General features: G+C 34.4%; 1 protein-coding gene across 1 annotated transcript in view; it reads left to right on the top strand.

Moving 5' to 3' along the window:
* Positions 1-17,704, top strand: part of KLHL4 (kelch like family member 4) — a 211,112-nt gene that overhangs the window by 186,419 nt on the left and 6,989 nt on the right.

The raw sequence follows: 17,704 nt of genomic DNA, 5'->3' as shown, positions 1-17,704 counted from the left end.
ACAAAATATACAGAGAGAATTCCCCCAAAAGAGATGTTAATTATACTCTGAAAAATAACTCTATTTTATTAAGTATTTATTTTTCCAAAGGTAACTTCTTTGAATGGGAGACATTCATTTGGATAAAATGTGATAGGATTGTTCAATAACTTAGACATATGATTTTTGGTTACAATACACTCCCTTCAAGATAGAAAATATATATGTACACAAACATAATAGGTAAAATTTACCATTTAACCACTTTTAAGTGTTAAGTGGCATTAAGTACATCCACATTGTGAAAATGTTACCATCATTCATATCCAGATCTTTCTTTTGTCTCCTCAAACTGAAACTCTTTACTCATTAAACAAAAAATCTCCATTCCTCCCTCATCTCAGCTACTGGCAACCACCATTTTATCTTCTGTTTCTATGAATTTGACAATTGTAGGAGCCTCATAAAAGTGGAATCATAAGTAGTTATCCTTTTGCGATTGACATATTTTGTGAATAACATAATTCTTCCAAGATCATCCATGTTATACCATTTGTCAGAATTTTATTTCCTTTTAAAGCTGAACAATATTACATTATATGTACATATTACATTTTGTTTTTATTCATTAATTCATCAGTGAACAGGTGGGTTGCTTCCACCTTTTGGCTACTGTGAATATTGCTGCTATGAACATAGGTGTACAAATATCTGGATGATCTCTGCTTTCAATTCTTTTGGGGATATACTAAGAAGTGAAAATATTAAATGTTAATAGTATTTTTAATTTTTTGAGGAGCATCCATACTATTTTCCATAGCAGCTTCACTATTTTATATTCCCATCAACAAAGCTAAAGTGTTCTAATTTCTGCACATCATCACCAACACTTGTTATTTTGTTTTACCTTCTTTTCAATAGTTAGCCCAATGTATTTGAAGTGGTATCTCTTCATGGATGTAATTTGAGTTTCCCTAATGATCAGTCATGTTAAGAGATTATATATATATATATATATATATATATATATATATATATATATAATCTGTAGATCACGTGGGTGATATTGCCACTTTAACAATATTGAGTCTTCTAATCCAGAAACATTAGGCATCTTTCTGTTTATTGGTGTCTAATTTCTTCTTTCCATTGCAGATCCATTTTATCTATCTTTCTTGCCTAATTGCTCTGGCTAGGATTTTCAGTACTATATTGAATAAAAGTGGTAAAATTGTCATCCTGATCTTGAAGGAAAAGTCTTTAGTCTTTCACCACTGAGTATGTTAGCCCTGTGTTTTCCATATATGGCCTATATTATGTTGATTTTTTTTTCTATTCCTAATTTGGTCAGTGTTTTCATCATAAAAGTAAAATGAATTTTGTCACATACTTTTTTCTGCATCAGTTGAGATGATCATGTGTTTTTTTTTCCCCTTCATTCTGTCAATGTGTCAATTGATTGGTTTTAATATAATCACCCATCCTTGCATTCCAGGAATAAATCTTACTTTACTATGGTGTCTTATCATTTTAATAATGCTGGTGAATTCAGTGTGCTAGTATTATGTTAAAATTTTTTGTATCAGTATTCATTAAAGATACTGTTGTGTAGTTTTCTTATTGTGTCTGGCTTTGATGTCAGTGTAATGTTTACCTTATAGAATAAACTTAGAAGTGTTACTTCTCCAATATTTTGAAGCATTTGAGAGAGATTCGTGTTAATTCTTCTCTAAATGTTAGAAAGAATTCAACAACAAAGTCATGTGGACTAAGGCTTTCTTTTGTTGGACAGTTGTGATTACTTTGTGGGGAAACTTGATCTTAAAACTATAGCTCTGTTCAGATTTTCTGTTTCATGTTGGATCAATATTGGTATATTGTGTGTTTCTAGAATTGTATCCATTTAATCAAGGTTATGCAAATAGTTGGTGTACAATTGTTCATAACACTCTCTTTAGATCTTTTTTTTCTGTAAAATTGGTACTGATATGTTCCCTCTTTTTTCTGTTTATAGATTAAAGGAAGTCATTTCATGTGAAATTGTAAAGTAATTTGGTATTTGACATTTTCAAATTGTTTTATTTGAGTGTAATTGACACATAATGTTACATTATTTTTAGGTGTACAACATAGGGATTCAACAAATTTATGCATCATGCTATGTTAACCACAAGTGTAGCTACCATTGCTATTATAATACTAACACTATTTAATATCATTGATTATATTTCTTATGCTGTTACTTTTATTCCCATGTCATTCATTCCATAACCAGAAGACTCTATCTCCCACTTGTTTCACAACTCCTTCCACTCTGGCAACCATCACTTTGTTCTCTGTATTTACAGCTATGACTCTGGGGGTTTTTTTGCGTTTTTTTTTTAAATGTTTTCTTCAATTCCACATGAGTGAAATAATAAGGTATTTGCCTTTCACAGTTTGACTTTTTTCACTTAGCATAATAGTCTTAGTCCATCCTTGTTTTCACAAATGGCAAAATTTTATTCTTTCTTTTTTTCTTTTTATGGTTCCACAGTATTCTAGTGTGTGTGTGTGTGTGTGTGTGTGTGTGTGTGTGTGTGTGTGTGTATCTTATCTATTTATCTATTGATGGACATTTAGGATGTTTCCATATTGGCTATTGTAAATAATTCTGCAATAAACATAGGGATGCATATAACTTTTTGAATTAAGATTTTTGTTTTCCTTGTGTAATTCCACACAGTAGTGGAATTACTGGATCATATGTTATATTTTTGAAGTTTTGAGGAATTTTCATACTGTTTTCCACAGTGACTACACCAATTTACATTCACAACAATAGTCTGTCAGGCTCATTTTCTTCCACATCCTCACCAACACTTGCTACTTCTTGTCTTTTTATTTTAGCCATTCAGAAAGGTGTAAGGTTATAGCTCATTGTGATTTTGATTTCCATTTCCTTGATGATTACTAATGTTGAGCATGTTTTCAAGTGTCTGTTGAATATATGAATGTCTTTTTTGGAAAAAAATAATGTCTATTCAGGTGCTTTGCCCATTTTTAAATCATATTGTTTACTTTCTGTGTTGAGCTATAAGCGTTCTTTATATGTTTTGGATATTAACTGCTTTTCGGGTATATCATTTGCAAATAACTTCTACTATTCAGTAGATTGTTTTTCAGTTTTGTTGATTGTTTCCTTAGCAGTGAAAAAGATTTTTATTCTGACGTGTTCTTTTGGTTTATTTTTGCCTTTGTTTTCCTTGTTTTAGGAACTCTATCTAGAAAAATGTTATTAAGGCTGATGTCTGAGAAATTACTACCTGTGTTCTTTTTTAGGAGTTTTATGGCTTCAGGTCTCACATTTAGGTCTTTATTCCTTTTTGAATTTAATTGATGTATGGTGTTGGAAAGTGGTTCAGTTCCATTCTTTTAAAAAAAACCTGTGCAGTTTTCATATGACTTCTTAGAGAGACTCTTTTCCCATCGTATATTCTTGCATTTTTGTCATAGACTAATTGACCACATAATAGTAGATTTGTGTCTGAATTTTCTTTCCTGAACCATTGTCCTATGTGTCTATTTCTGTGCCACTACCATACTATTTTGATGACTGTAGTTTTGTAGTACATCTTGAAATCTGAAACTTTGTGATACATACAACTTTGTTATTCTTTCTTCAGATTACTTTGGCTACTTGGGTCTTTTGTGCTTCCATACAAATTTTAGAATTTTTTATATTATTCTATGAAAAAATGCTTTTCATACTGTTACAGTTATTACATATCTATATATATCACTTTGGAAAATATGGACATTTAAAAATATTAATTTTTCCAATCCATGAGCATGGACTACCTTTCCATTTGTTGTGTAGTTTTCAATTTCTCTCATCAATTTTATTTTATTTTGTTAAGTTTTTACTTCAATTGTAGCTAGTTAACATATATAGTAAAATTGGGTTCAGTTGTAGAATTTAGGGTTTCATCACTTACATATAACATACAGTGCTAATCACAACAAGCATCCTCCTTTTTTTAACACTTCCAAACTCACTTTATTTTTTTATGTTAAATATAATTTATTCTCAAATTGGTTTCCATACAACACCCAGTGTTCATCCCAACAGGTGCCCTCCTCAATGCTCATCACCCACTTTCCCCTCTCCCCCACCCCCATCAGTCCTCAGTTTGTTCTCAGTATTTAAGAGTCTCTTATGGTTTCCCTCCCTCCCTTTCTGTAACTTTTTTTCTTCACCTTCCCCACCCCCATGGTCTTCTGTTAAGTTTCTCAGGATCCACATATGAGTGAAAACACATGGCATCTGTCTTTCTCTGCCTGACTTATTTCACTTAGAATAGTACCCTCCAGCTCCATCCACATTGCTGCAAATGGCCAGATTTCATTGTTTCTCATTGCCAAGAAGTATTCCATTGTATACATAAACCACATCTTCTTTATCCATTTATCAGTTGATGGGTATTTAGTCTCTTTCCGTAGTTTGGCTACTGAAAGTGCTGCTATAAACATTGGGGTACATGTGCCCCTATGCATCAACACTCCTGTATCTCTTGGATAAACTCCTAGCAGTGCTATTTCTGGGTCATAGGGTAGATCTATTTTTAATTTTTTCAGGAAACTTCACACTGTTTTCCAGAGTGACTGCACCAGTTTGCATTCCCACCAACAGTGCAAGAGGGTTCCCGTTTCTCCATATCCTCTCCAGCATCTATAGTCTCCTGATTTGTTCATTTTAGCCACTCTGACTGACGTGAGATGGTATCCCAGTGTGGTTTTGATTTGTATTTCCCTGACGAGGAGTGACGTTGAGCATTTTTTCATGTGCCTGTTGGCCATCTGGATGTCTTCTTTAGAAAAGTGTCTATTCATGTCTGGTGCCCATTTCTTCACTGGATTATTTGTTTTTCAGGTGTGGAATTTGGTGAGTTCTTTATAGATTTTGGATTATAGCCCTTTATCTGATATGTCATTTGCAAATATCCTTTCCCATTCCGTTGGTTGTCTTTTAGTTCTGTTGATTGTTTCCCTTGCACTGAAGAAGATTTTTATCTTGATGAAGTCCCAATAGTTCATTCCTTCTTTTAATTCCCTTGCCCTTGGAAATGTGTCATGTAAGAAATTTCTGAGGCTGAGGTCAGAGACGTTTTTTTTCCTGGTTTCTCCTCTAAGGTTTTGATGGTTTCCTGTCTCACATTCAGGTCCTTCATCCATTTTGAGTTTATTTTTGTGAATGGTGTAAGAAAGTGGTCTAGTTTCATTCTTATGCAACAAGCATCCTCCTTAATGCCCATCACCGATTAGCCCACCCACCACCCAACTCCCTCCATCAACCCTCAGTTTGTTCTCTATAGCTAAAAGTCTCTTATGGTTTGCTTCCCTTCTCTCTTTTATTTGCTTCTGCATGTTCATCTGTTTTCTTTCTTAAATTCCACATATGATTGAAATCATGTGGTATTTTACTTTCTATGACTGACTTATTTTGCTTAGCATAATAAACTCTAGCTTTAGCCACATCATTACAAATGCCAATATTTCATTCTTTTTGATGGCTGAGTAACATCACACTGTATGTATCTACCCCATTATCTGTATCCATTCATCAGTCAATGCACATATTGGCTCTTTCCATAGTTTGGCTGTTGTTGATAAATCTTCTATAAACATCAGGGTGTATGCGCCTATTTGAATAAGTATCTTTTTATCCTTTGTGTAAATACCTAGCAGTGCAACTGCTGGTTCATAGGGAGGTTCTGTTTTTAACTTTTTGAGAAACCACCATACTGTTTTCCAGAGTGGCTGCACCAGTTTTCATTCCCACCAAAAGAGTAAGAGGGTTCCTCTTTCTTCACATCCTCGCCAACACAGTTGTTTCCTATGTTGTTAATGTTAGCTTTTCTGACAGGTGTGAGGTATCACATTTACACTTTTCATCCATTTTGAAATAATTATTGTGTATGGTGTAAGAAATGGTCCACTCATGCATTTTGCGTTCCAGTTTCCCCAACACCATTTGTGGAAGAAAGTGTCTTTTTAATTGGATATCCTTTCCTGCTTTGTCAAAGATTAGTTGACCATATAGTTGTGGACCTATTTCTGTGCTTTCTATTCTGTTCCATTAATCTATTTGTCTGTTTTTGGTGTCAGTACCATACTGTTTTGATGACTACAGCCCTGTAATATAACTTGAAGTCCACAATTGTGATGCCTCCAAGTTTGCTTTAATTTTTCAAGATTTCTTTGTCTCCTGGGGGTGTTTTGTTGTTCCACACAAATTTCAGGACTGTGTTTTCTAGCTTTGTGAAAAATTCTGGTGGTATTTTGATAGGAATTGCATTAAATGTGTACATTGCTTTGGGTAGTAGACAGTTTAACAATATTTGTTCTTCCAATCCATGAGTATGGAATATTTTTTTCCATTTCTTTTGGCCCTATTCAATTTCTTTTGTAAGTGTTCTATAGTTTTCAGAGTACAGATATTAGTACTTTAGTTAGTTTTATTCCTAGGTATCTTATAGTTTTTGGAGCAATTGTAAATGAGATAAATTCCTTGATTTATTTTTCTGCTGCTTCATTATTGGTGTATAGAAAGGGAACACATTTCTGCACGATAATTTTGTATCCTGTGACTTAACTGAATTCTTGTGTCATTTCTAGCAAGCTTTCTGATGGATTCTTTCACTTTGCTACACAGAATATCATGTCATCTGTGAATTATGACTTCTCCTTTGCCAATTTGGATGACTATAGTTTTGAGTTTTCTGATTGCTGTAGCGAGGACTTTCAGTACTACGTTGAATAGCAATAGTGATAGTCACATCCCTGTCTTGTTCCTGATCATAGAATAAAAACTCTCAGTGTTTCCCCTTTGAAGATGATATTAGCTTTGGGTCTTTTGTATATTACCTTTATGATGCTGAGTTATGTTCCATATATCCCTACTCTGTTGAGGGTTTTTATCAAGAAATGAATGCTATATTCTTCAAATGCTTATTTTGCATTATTGACAGGATCATATGATCCTTATCCTTTGTTTTATTAATGTGGTGTATCATGTTTATTTTTATTTGTGAATATTGAAATGCTTTCAGCCCAAGAGTTAATCCCACTTGTTTGAGTTAAAAAATTCTTTTAGTGTACCGTTGTATTCAATTGACTAGCATCATGTTGAGAATTTTTGAATCCATGTTCATCAGGGATATTGGCCTATAAATTTCCTTTTTAGTGGGACCCTTGTGTGGATTTGGAATCAAAGTAATACTGGCCTCTTATAATGACTTTGTAAATTTTCTTTCCTTTTCTATTTTGGAATAGGTTGAAAATAGGTATTAACTTGTATTTAAATGTTTGGTAGAAAACCCCTATGAAAACATCTGGCCCTGGATTTTAGTTTGCTAGGAATTCTTTTTTTATTAGTGATTCAATTCATTTGCTGGTTGCAAGATTATTCAAGTAATAGAAAGTATTTCTTCCTGTTTCAGTTTTGGTAGTTCATATGTTTCTAGGCATTTATCCATTTCTTTGATTGCACAATTATTTAACATATAGATTTTCATAATGTTCTCTTATAATTGTAGTTCTGTGGAGTGGGTTGTGATCCCTCTTCTTTTTTTTATTTGGTACCAATATGTGAATTTATTTTATTTATTTTATTTTAATGTCTTAATATGCAATAATTTTACAAATAGGGACCATTTTCTCTAACCTATTAACATGCTTTACCAGCTGATCTTTTTCCTATAAGTTAAATAGAAGACTTCCTTTTTAATAATTCCTTGGCATAAGTTATAATTTGCTTTAATCAACAGTTAAGTGCTTATTTATAAACATTTGTGTGCATTGATCTGCATGAATTATGTTAGATTGATAAAGATTTCTTAGTTGACTTCCAAAAGTTCCTTGTTCTGTGAGTACGCAGATGATATTAGTAGGGAACTAACATGTAAGTGTCAGACATATTACTGATATACTGTAGCCAGAAGAGAAATTTTCACCAAATCCTTACTTTTCCTAATGTGAACACATTAATAAAAGAGAGTTGATGCTTAGTATTTCTTTTGTAAGCAAGTGTTTTCTTCTCAGTGAATTGGTGTGTTGCTTGGAGTGGGTAAACATCAATGAAGAGTTGCTAGTGTCAGTTTAATTAGGTTTTTTTTTTTTAAGTTATTTAGTCTTGAGAGCTGTATTGTCTATAAATTTAAATGAGCTGTTATTAATCTTTTTCCAAGATTATCCATCCCAGGTGTGTGTGTTTTTTTTTTTTCTAGAGACCCCTTTAAAAAGTCTTCGTTCATGTGGTTAAAGAATATTGCATTTATCCCATCAGTTATTTGTGCACAGAACAAATGAGGAAGGGAGAAATTTTGATTTAGAATGCTTCATTAGGGCAGAATTCGTGTTGTTTCACTCTAAGCAGTAATAAAGTATTTTATGTGCTAAGCACTGTGCTGAGCACTTGACTCTAACTGCTACTCTGGGTAGTTGGGGGTATATGCTGTAGATGAAGAAAAACTGACTCAAGCTGACATTGATCCTTCACTCATGATATCAGTAGTGGTAAATTTTCTTTTCACCTGTACTGTGATTATCCTTTCATAGCAGAGGCATTACTGGTCTCTAAAATCTGGAGTACTCCAGAGATGTATTCCATGAACATAGAACAACACACGTTGTGCAAGATGTTGATTGGTGTAACATATAAGAAAAAAGAGGTTTTTAGCCAAAAATTGGGTAACAGTTAAGGTATGTTCACCAATTTTCTTTACTTTAACACTTTCCAGAACTACTAAACATCTGTGTTTCTTTTTATTTTATTTTATTTTGTTTTGTTTTGTTTTATTTTACTTTATTTTATTTTATTTTATATTATTTTATTTTGTTTTATTTTATTTATTTACTTTAAATTTACATCCAAGTTAGTTAGCATATACTGCAACAATGATTTCAGGAGTAGATTCCTTAGTGCCTGTTACCCATTTAGCCCATCCCTCCTCCCACAACCCCTCCAGTAACCTTCTGTTTGTTCTCCATATTTAAGAGTCTGTTAAGTTTTTGTCCCCCTCCTTATTTTTTTATTATTTTTTCTTTGCTTCCCTTATGTTCATCTGTTTTGTATCTTAAAGTCCTCATATGAGTGAAGTCATATGATATTTGTCTTTCTCTAACTAAGTTCGCTTAGCATAATACCCTCCAGTTCCATTGCACGGAGTTGTGAATGACAAAGTTTTATTCTTTTTGATTGTCAGGTAATACTCCATTGTATGTATATATACCACATCTTCTTTATCCATTCATCCATCGATGGACATTTGGGATCTTTCCTTGTTTTGGCTATTGTTGATAGTGCTGCTATAAACAGTTTGGTGCATTTGCCCCTTCGAAACTGAATACATGTATCCCCTCGATAAATACCTAGTAGTGCAATTACTGGATCCTAGGGTAGTTCTATTTTTAATTTTTTGAAGAACCTTCATACTGTTTTCCAGAGAGGCTGCCCAGTTTGCATTGCCAACAACAATACAAAAGAGATCCTCTTTCTCTGCATCCTCGCCAACATCTGTTGTTGCCTGAGTTGTTAATGTTAGCCATTCTGACAGGTGTAAGGTGACATCTCATTGTGGTTTTGATTTGTATTTCCCTGATGATGAGTGATGTTGAGCATTCTTTCATGTGTCAGTTGACCATCTGGATGCCTTCTTTGGAGACGTGTCTATTCATGTCTTTTGCCCATTTCTTCACTGGATTATTTGTTTTTTGGGTGTTGAATTTGATCAGTTCTTTACAGATTTTGGATACCAACCCTTTATCTGATATGTTATTGCAAATATCTTCTACCATTCTGTTGGTTGCCTTCTGGTTTTGCTGATTGTTTCCTTTGCTATGCAGAAGCATTTATTTTGATGAGGTCCCAGTAGTTCATTTTTGTTTTTGTTTCCCTTGCCTCCGGAGATGTGTTGACTAAGAAGTTGCTGCAGCAAGATCAAAGTGGTTTTTGCCTGCTTTTTGCTCAAGGATTTTGATGGCTTCCTGTCTTTCACTTAGGTCTCTCATCCATTTTGAGTTTATTTTTGTGTATGGTGTAAGAAAGTAGTCCACGTTCATTCTTCTGCATGTCGCTGTCCAGTTTTCCCAGCACCACTTGTTGAAGAGACTGTCTTTATTCCATTGGATATTCTTTCTGGCTTTGTCAAAGATTAGTTGGACATACGTTTATGGGTCCATTTCTGGGTTCTTTATTCTGTTCCATTGATCTGTGTATCTGTTTTTGTGCCAGTACCATACTGTCTTGATGATTACAACTTTGGAGTATAGCTTGAAGTCCGGGATTGTGATGCCTCCTACTTTGGTTTTCTTTTTCAAGATTACTTTTGCTATTCTGGGTGTTTTCTGGTTCCATAGAAATTTTATGATTGTTTGTTCTAGCTCTGTGAAGAATGCTGGTGTTATTTTGATAGGTATTGCCTTGAATATGTAGATTGATTTGGGTAGTATTGAAATTTTAACAATATTTGTTCTTCCAATCCAGGAACATGGAATCTTTTTTCCTTTTTTGTGTTTGTCTTCTTAAATTTCTTTCATAATATTTCTATAGTTTTCAGTGTATAAATTTTTCACCTCTTTGGTTAGGTTTGTTCCTAGGAAATTTATGGGTTTTGGTGCAATTGTAAATGGGATTGATTCCTTGATTTCTATTTCTGTTGCTTCATTGTTGGTGTCTAGGAATGCAACCAATTTCTGTGCATTGATTTTATATCCTTCCACTTTGCTGAATTCAAGGATCAGTTCTACCAGTTTTTTGGTTGAATCTTTTGTTTTTCATATGGAGTATCATGTTATCTGCAAAGAATGAAAGTTTGACCTCCTCCTGGCTGATTTGGATGCCTTTTATTTCTTTGTGTTGTCTGATTGCTGAGGCTAAGACTTCCAATATTATGCTGAATAACAGTGGGGAGAGTGGACATCCCCATCTTGTTCCTGACCTCAGGGGGAAAGCTCTCAGTTTTTCCCCATTGAGTATGATATCAGCATTGGGTCTTTCATATATGGCTTTTATGATCTCTAGATATGATCCTTCTATCCCTACTTTCTTAAGGGTTTTTATCAAGAATGGATGTTATATTTTTCAAAAGCTTTCTCTGCATCTATTGAGAAGACCCTGTGGTTCTTGTCCTTTCTTTTAGTGATGTGATTAAACACATTGATTTTTTTGCAGATATTGAACAAGCGCTACCTGCCAGGTATAAATCCCACTTGGTCGTGGTGAATAATTTTTTAATGTATTGTTGGATCCAGTTGGCTAATATCTTGTTGAGGATTTTTGCACCCATGTTCATCAGGGAAATTTGTCTCTACTTCTCATTTTAGTGGCGTCTTTTTCTGGTTTTGGGATCAAGGTAATGCTGGCTTCATAAAGAGTTTGGAAGTTTTCCTTCCATTTCTATGTTTTTAACTTTTTGGTTAGCCCATTTATTCTTTAGTAAGATGTTCTTCAGTCTCCAAGTATCTGTTAACTTTCCAAACCACTTTTTTCTGGTGGTTGATTTCGAGTTTCATAGTGTTGTGGTCTGAAAATATGCCTGGTATGATTTTGGTCTCTTTGTACTTACTTAGGGCTGGTTTGTGTCCCAGTATATGGTCTATTCAGGAGAACGTTCCCATGTGCACTGGAGAAGAATGTATATTCTGCTGCTTTAGGATGAAATGTTCTGAATATATCTGTTAAGTCCATCTGGTCCAGTGTGTCATTCAAAGCCATTGTTTCCTTGTTGATTTTTTGATTAGATGATCTGTCCATTGCTGTGAGTGGGGTGTTGAAGTTTCCTACTATTATGGTATTACTATCAATGAGTTTCTTTATGTTTGTGATTAATTGATTTATATATTTGGGTGTTCCACATTGGCACATAAATGTTTACAATTGTTAGGTCTTCTTGGTCTAGAGACCCTTTGATTATGATATAATGCCCCTCTGCATCTCTTGATACAGTCTTTATTTTAAAGTCTAGATTGTCTGATATTAAGTATAGCTACTCTGGCTTTCTTTTGTTGACCATTAGCATGATAAATGGTTCTTCATCCCATTATTTTCAATCTGAAGGTGTCTTTAGGTCTACAGTGGGTCTCTTGTAAACAGCATATAGATGGTTCTTGTTTTCTTAACCATTCTGTTACCCTATGTCTTTTGATTGGAGCATTGAGTCTATTGATGTTTAGAGTGAGTACTGAAAGATATGAATTTATTGCAGTTATGATGTTTGTAGAGTTGGAGTTTCTGGTGGTGTTCTCTGGTCCTTTCTAATCTTTGTTGCTTTTGATATATATATATATATATATATATATATATATATATATATATATTCATCTTTTCTCCCTTCAGAGAGTCCCCCTTAAAATTTCTTGCAGGGCTTGTTTAGTGGTCAGGAATCCCTTTAATTTTTGTTTGTCTGGGAACCTTTTTATCTCTCCTATTTTGAATGACAGCCTTGCTGGAAAAAGAGTTCTTGGCTGCATATTTTCCTGATTCATCACTCTGAATACATCCTTCCACTCCTTTTGGGCCTGTCAAGTTTCCATGGAAAGGCCTGCTGCAAACCTGATATGTCTTCCCTTGTAGGTTAGGGACTTTTTTTTTTCCCTTGCTGCTTTCATGATTCTCTCCTTGCCTGAGTATTTTGTGAATTTGACTATGATATGCCTTTTTGTCAGTTTTTGTTGAATCTAATGGGGGTCCTCTGTGCTTCCTGGATTTTGATGTTTGTGTCTTTCCCCAGGTTAGGAAAATTTTCCACTATGATTTTCTAACATAACCCTTCCACCCCTATTTCTCTCTCTTCTTCTTCTGTGACCCCTATGATTCTGATGTTGTTCCTTTTTAATGAGTCACTCATTTCTCTAATTCTTAAATCGTGCTCTTTTGCCTTAATCTTCCTCTTTTTTTCTGCTTCATTATTCTCTATAAGTTTATCCTCTATATCACTGATTCTCTGTTCTGCTTCATGCATCCTTGCTGCCGCTGCATCCATCCATGATTGCAGCTCAGTTATAGCATTTTTAATTTCATTCTGCCTATTTTTCCTTCTTTTATCTCTGCAGAAAGGGATTCTAATCTATTTTCAACTCCAGCTAGTATTCTTATTATCGTGATTCTAAATTCTGGCTCAGACATCTTGCTTGTATCTGTATTGGTTAAATCCCTGGCTGTCGTTTCTTCATGCTCTTTCTTTTGGGGTTCATTCCTTCATTTTGTCATTCTGAAGGAAGAAAAGGAATTAATCAGTCAGAAAAATTGAAATTAAAACAATTAAAATTAAAAAAGATTAAAATTAAAAATTAAACACACACACACACACACACACACACACACACACAAATCGAATAGATGATGCGAGATCCTAGGTGTGTTTTGGTTTGGGTGTTGAAAGTGGTTTACAGACTAGAGAAAAAAAAAGGAGGAGGGAGGAAAAAAGAAAAGGAAGGAAAAGAAAAAAAAAAGGAAATTGTTTGAGAATTTGAAAAAAAAATGAATACTGTGAAGTAGACCAAAAAGAGATGATGGGGTAAAATAGAATTTGAAAAAAAATATATAAAGAAGAGTAAAGAATATAGTAGAAAAAATTAAAGAAATTATTTTTAATAAAAATTAAAAATAAATATGATTTTTTTCTTTTTCTGTATTCAAGATAAAAGAAAAGAATCAAAAAATAGAAAATGATTTAAAAAAGAAAAAAAAGACAAAGAGGAAATCTTATGTAAATTTGAAAAAGTGAGTACACGGTGGTAAACTAAAATAAAATGATGCAAGCAAAATAGAATTTGAACAAGTTTACATAAAAACAAAATATATTAAATAATTAAATAAAATATTTTAATAGAAATTTAAAGTAAAAATGAAGTTTTTCTCTTTCTGCATTCAAGAAAAAGAAATGAAACGAAAAAGGGAAAAAAGGAAAAGGAAAGATAAAAAAGGAAACTGAAACTTTGGAAAGGTGAATACACTGAGGTCGACTCAAATAAAATGATGGAAGTAAAATAGAATTTGAGCAAAATACACAAAAGTAAAAAATATAGTAATAAAAATTAAAGAAAAATATTTTTAATAAAAATTGAAAATAAAAATGATTTTTTTCTCTTTCTGTATAAAGAAAAAGAAAAGAAATGTAAAAGAGAAAAAGAAAGAAAATTGAATACAGGAACCCTCTAACAGATTGAAGTAGGACTGAAATTGCTTTGTTTTCCCTAGAAGTCAGTCTATATAGTACTTTATAGTCCATAAACTAAGTCAGTGGTGGGTGAAATTTGTGTTCTTGAAGAACGAAGTTGCCCCAGTTGGGTGGGGCTCAGTTTAACTGTTCTGCTCTCCACTAGATGGCGCTGTTAGCCTACTGGGATGGATTGTTGCAGAGTTCTTGGGTGTATATGGGCATGCGTGGGAGTGGTGAAAATGGAGCCACCCAGCTACCCAGTCTATTCTCTGGATCAGCAATTGTGCACCTGTCCTCTGTCTTCAGCTCTGGTCCACTCCCTGCTTTTTCACTCTCCATGACCAGGCCCCAAGCAGTACCTCTCTCCCGAGTTTTGTCTCAGTTGCAGCTGTTTTCCCCGGTCCCTTACTTCTGAAGGACTGCTGCTTTGACCTGTTCTGCCCCTCTGTGGGAGGGTCTCACCAAGCAATGGCTGAATGAACAATGGCTGAATGCTGGCTGCACCCAGGAACACTTGCTGGACCCTGCTGCTGCTGGTGCCTGAGACTGTGGCCAGGTGCCAGCCCACCCCAGTAAAAGTTCACGAGATAGTGTAGCAGCAGTGTTTCAGGGATTATGGAAAATCACAACATACATCTGGCACCAGGGTTCCACCCTTAAGGACCTTGTTCCAGCACCAGCAAATGTGGCCATTTTCTGGGATCTGCTGGGACCAGGTGGCTTCAACAGTCTCTATCAAATGTCCTTCAAGCAGTGGATCCGCTTTTCCCCGTGTGGCCCGAGAACCTCCCGGACCCCACTCTGTTCCTGGGGATTCGCCCTTCCCACCAGAGCACAGCCAGGTATCAAGCTGTGGAATTGCAGACTCTGCACTCCCCTAGTTTACAGTCTTAATGGAATTTAAACCCTCTCCTTTCTCCTTTCTCCTTTCTCCTTTCTCCACTTTTAGTTTTGTCCCTTCAGCTATTTCCAATTTTCCACTTTCTCTCCAGCTGCTTTTGGGGAGGGGTGCTTTTCCCATATTCTTCCCCCCCGTCCCCAGTCTCCATCCTCTCTCCACCCGCAAAAGTGGTTCCCTGCCCTCTGCAGCTTCTCGCTCCCCAAATTCACATCTACGTGCCATGTACCTGCTGAATTCTGTGGTTCAGTTTGTGCAGATTGTTGTGTTAATCCTCCAATCAGTTTTTCTAGGTGTATTGGATGGTTTAGTGTTGGTCTGGATGTATTTCATGGATGCAAGACACACAAAAAATTTCCATGTTGTTCCGCCATCTTGGCTTCTCTCTGTTTTCTTTTTTTAAGCCTTCTACCAAGATATACCCTTTGATAAGGGAATTTAATCCATTGGCATTTAATGTGATTACTTAGAAATAATTACTATTGCCATTTTGTTATTTGTTTTTATATATCTCATAGCTATTTTGTCCCTCCTTTCCTTTCTTCCTGCCTTCATTGTGTTCAGTTGATTTTTCATAGTGACGTCTTGATGCCCCTCTCAATTCCTTTTTGTATATTCTATAATTATTTCTTTTGTGATCATCATTGGGATTACAAATAACATTCTAAAAGTTTACCAATCTTTTTTAAATTGACACCAAATTAACTTCAGTTGCATAAAAATAATCTTTACAGCTCTGCCTTCTCCCCTGTTTTATGTTATTGATATAACAAATTCTGTCTTTATATATTGTGTACCGATTAACATAGCTTTATGATTATATTCATGCTTTTGTTTTTTACAACCTGTAGAAGAATAAAAAGTAGAGATACAAACCAAAATTAAAATAATATCTAGTTTTATTAATAACTAGCCAATGTTTTTACTTGTACCAGAGAACTTTATATATTCATATATACATATTCTATAAATATAAATATTTATTCATATATTCATATGACTCTGAGTTATTGTTTAGTAATTTTTTATTACAACTTGAAGAACCAACTTTAGAATTTCTTGTAGGACAGATTTACTAGATGTAAACTCCTTTACCAATAGCTTATCTGGGAGTGTCTTAATATTTCCCTCTTTTTTGAAGAAAGTTTTGTCAGGTATAGAATTCTCAGTTGACAGGATTTTTCTTTCAGTACTTTCAATATATGTTCCTACAGTTTTCTGCTAAAAAATTTGCTCATAATCTTATTGAGGATACTTGCATGTCAAAAATTGATTTTCTCTTGCTGCTTTCAAGATTCTTTTTGCGTTTGATGTTCAACAATTTGATTATATTATTCCGGTGTGGGTCTGTTTATATTTCTTCTGCTTGAAGTTCACTTAGATTCTTGGATTTGTAGATTCCCGTTTTATTCACATTTGGGAAGATTTAAGCTATTATTTCTTCAAATATTATTTCTTCCTCTTCCACTCTCTTCTGGGACTTCCAAAATGCCTATGTTGATCCAATTGTGCTGTCTCATACGTCTGTTAGACTCTGTTAAGTTTTCTGTATTTTTTGCTCCCTAGACTTCATAATTTTAAATGACATGTCTTCAGGTTAACTTATTTGTTCTTCTTCCTGCCTGAGTTTCCTACTGACTCCCTCTAGTGATTTTTTTTTTAATTCAGTGATTTTATTTTTCAGCTGTAGATTTTCTGTTTGATTCTTCATCATAATTTATTTTCCTTTGTTAACATCCTCAATTTGTTGGGTTATATTTTTCTTGATTTCTTTTAGTTTTCTTTTAGTTCCAGATCTTTTAGTTTCCTTTAGTCTGTCTTTCTTTTAGCTCTTTGAACATATATATGATAGTGGCCTTAATGTCTTTATCTTGTATGTCAGATACCTGTGTTTTTACAGGGATGTTTTCCAGAGATTTCTTTTCTGTTTCTTTTTTAATGAAACTCATTTTCCTGTTTATTTGTATTTTTTGTGATTTTTTTATAAAATTGGGCATTTGAAATTACATACCTGTTCCAGTGTCTGAAGACTGGCTCCATGCATGGGAAAACCATCACTAATTAGCAGGTCATCTTCTGTGCCTGGGATCAACCCAGTATGAAGACTTGAGGTCTTTTCAGACATTTCTTGGATGTGTGTTTCCTCGACTTTTGTATGTGTGTGTGCCTGTGTGTGTTTTGATTCTCTGTGTATATGACAGTTTTTAAATGTCTTATTTTACTTAAGAGTTTCAGCCATGCTGCTTCTTAAGCTTTAGCTGTTCTCTTATAATCTTCAATCAGTTATCTTTTTCCCAAGTTGTGTATATATCGGTAATATCCCTACATGCTTCACAAGCCATGTGTTCTACAACTTCCCATGAATTTTCTTAACCTGAGATCTGGGCTGTGTCATGTTTGACTCTGATATCTGAATTATGTAACAGAGAATAATCTGTCTTTCAGCAACCAGACAGGTTAGATTCTTGTATATTAGTTCTGTTTTATCTCTGGTTCAAGGAAAGGAACTGGGACTGGGTCACTGCTTTCTACAAACCATGATGTCATTTGCTGGGAGTGTTGGGGCAAGGACAAGTGAAAATATCACAAAACTGCCTATTGATTTGAATGAAGCTTTTTCTTGACT

The sequence above is a fragment of the Panthera onca genome, chromosome X (genome assembly GCF_046562875.1).
Source record: "Panthera onca isolate mPanOnc1 chromosome X, mPanOnc1 haplotype 2, whole genome shotgun sequence".
Lineage (NCBI taxonomy): Eukaryota > Metazoa > Chordata > Mammalia > Carnivora > Felidae > Panthera > Panthera onca.
Note: the sequence above shows the minus strand (reverse complement) of the source record. Positions and strands in the feature narration are given on the sequence as shown.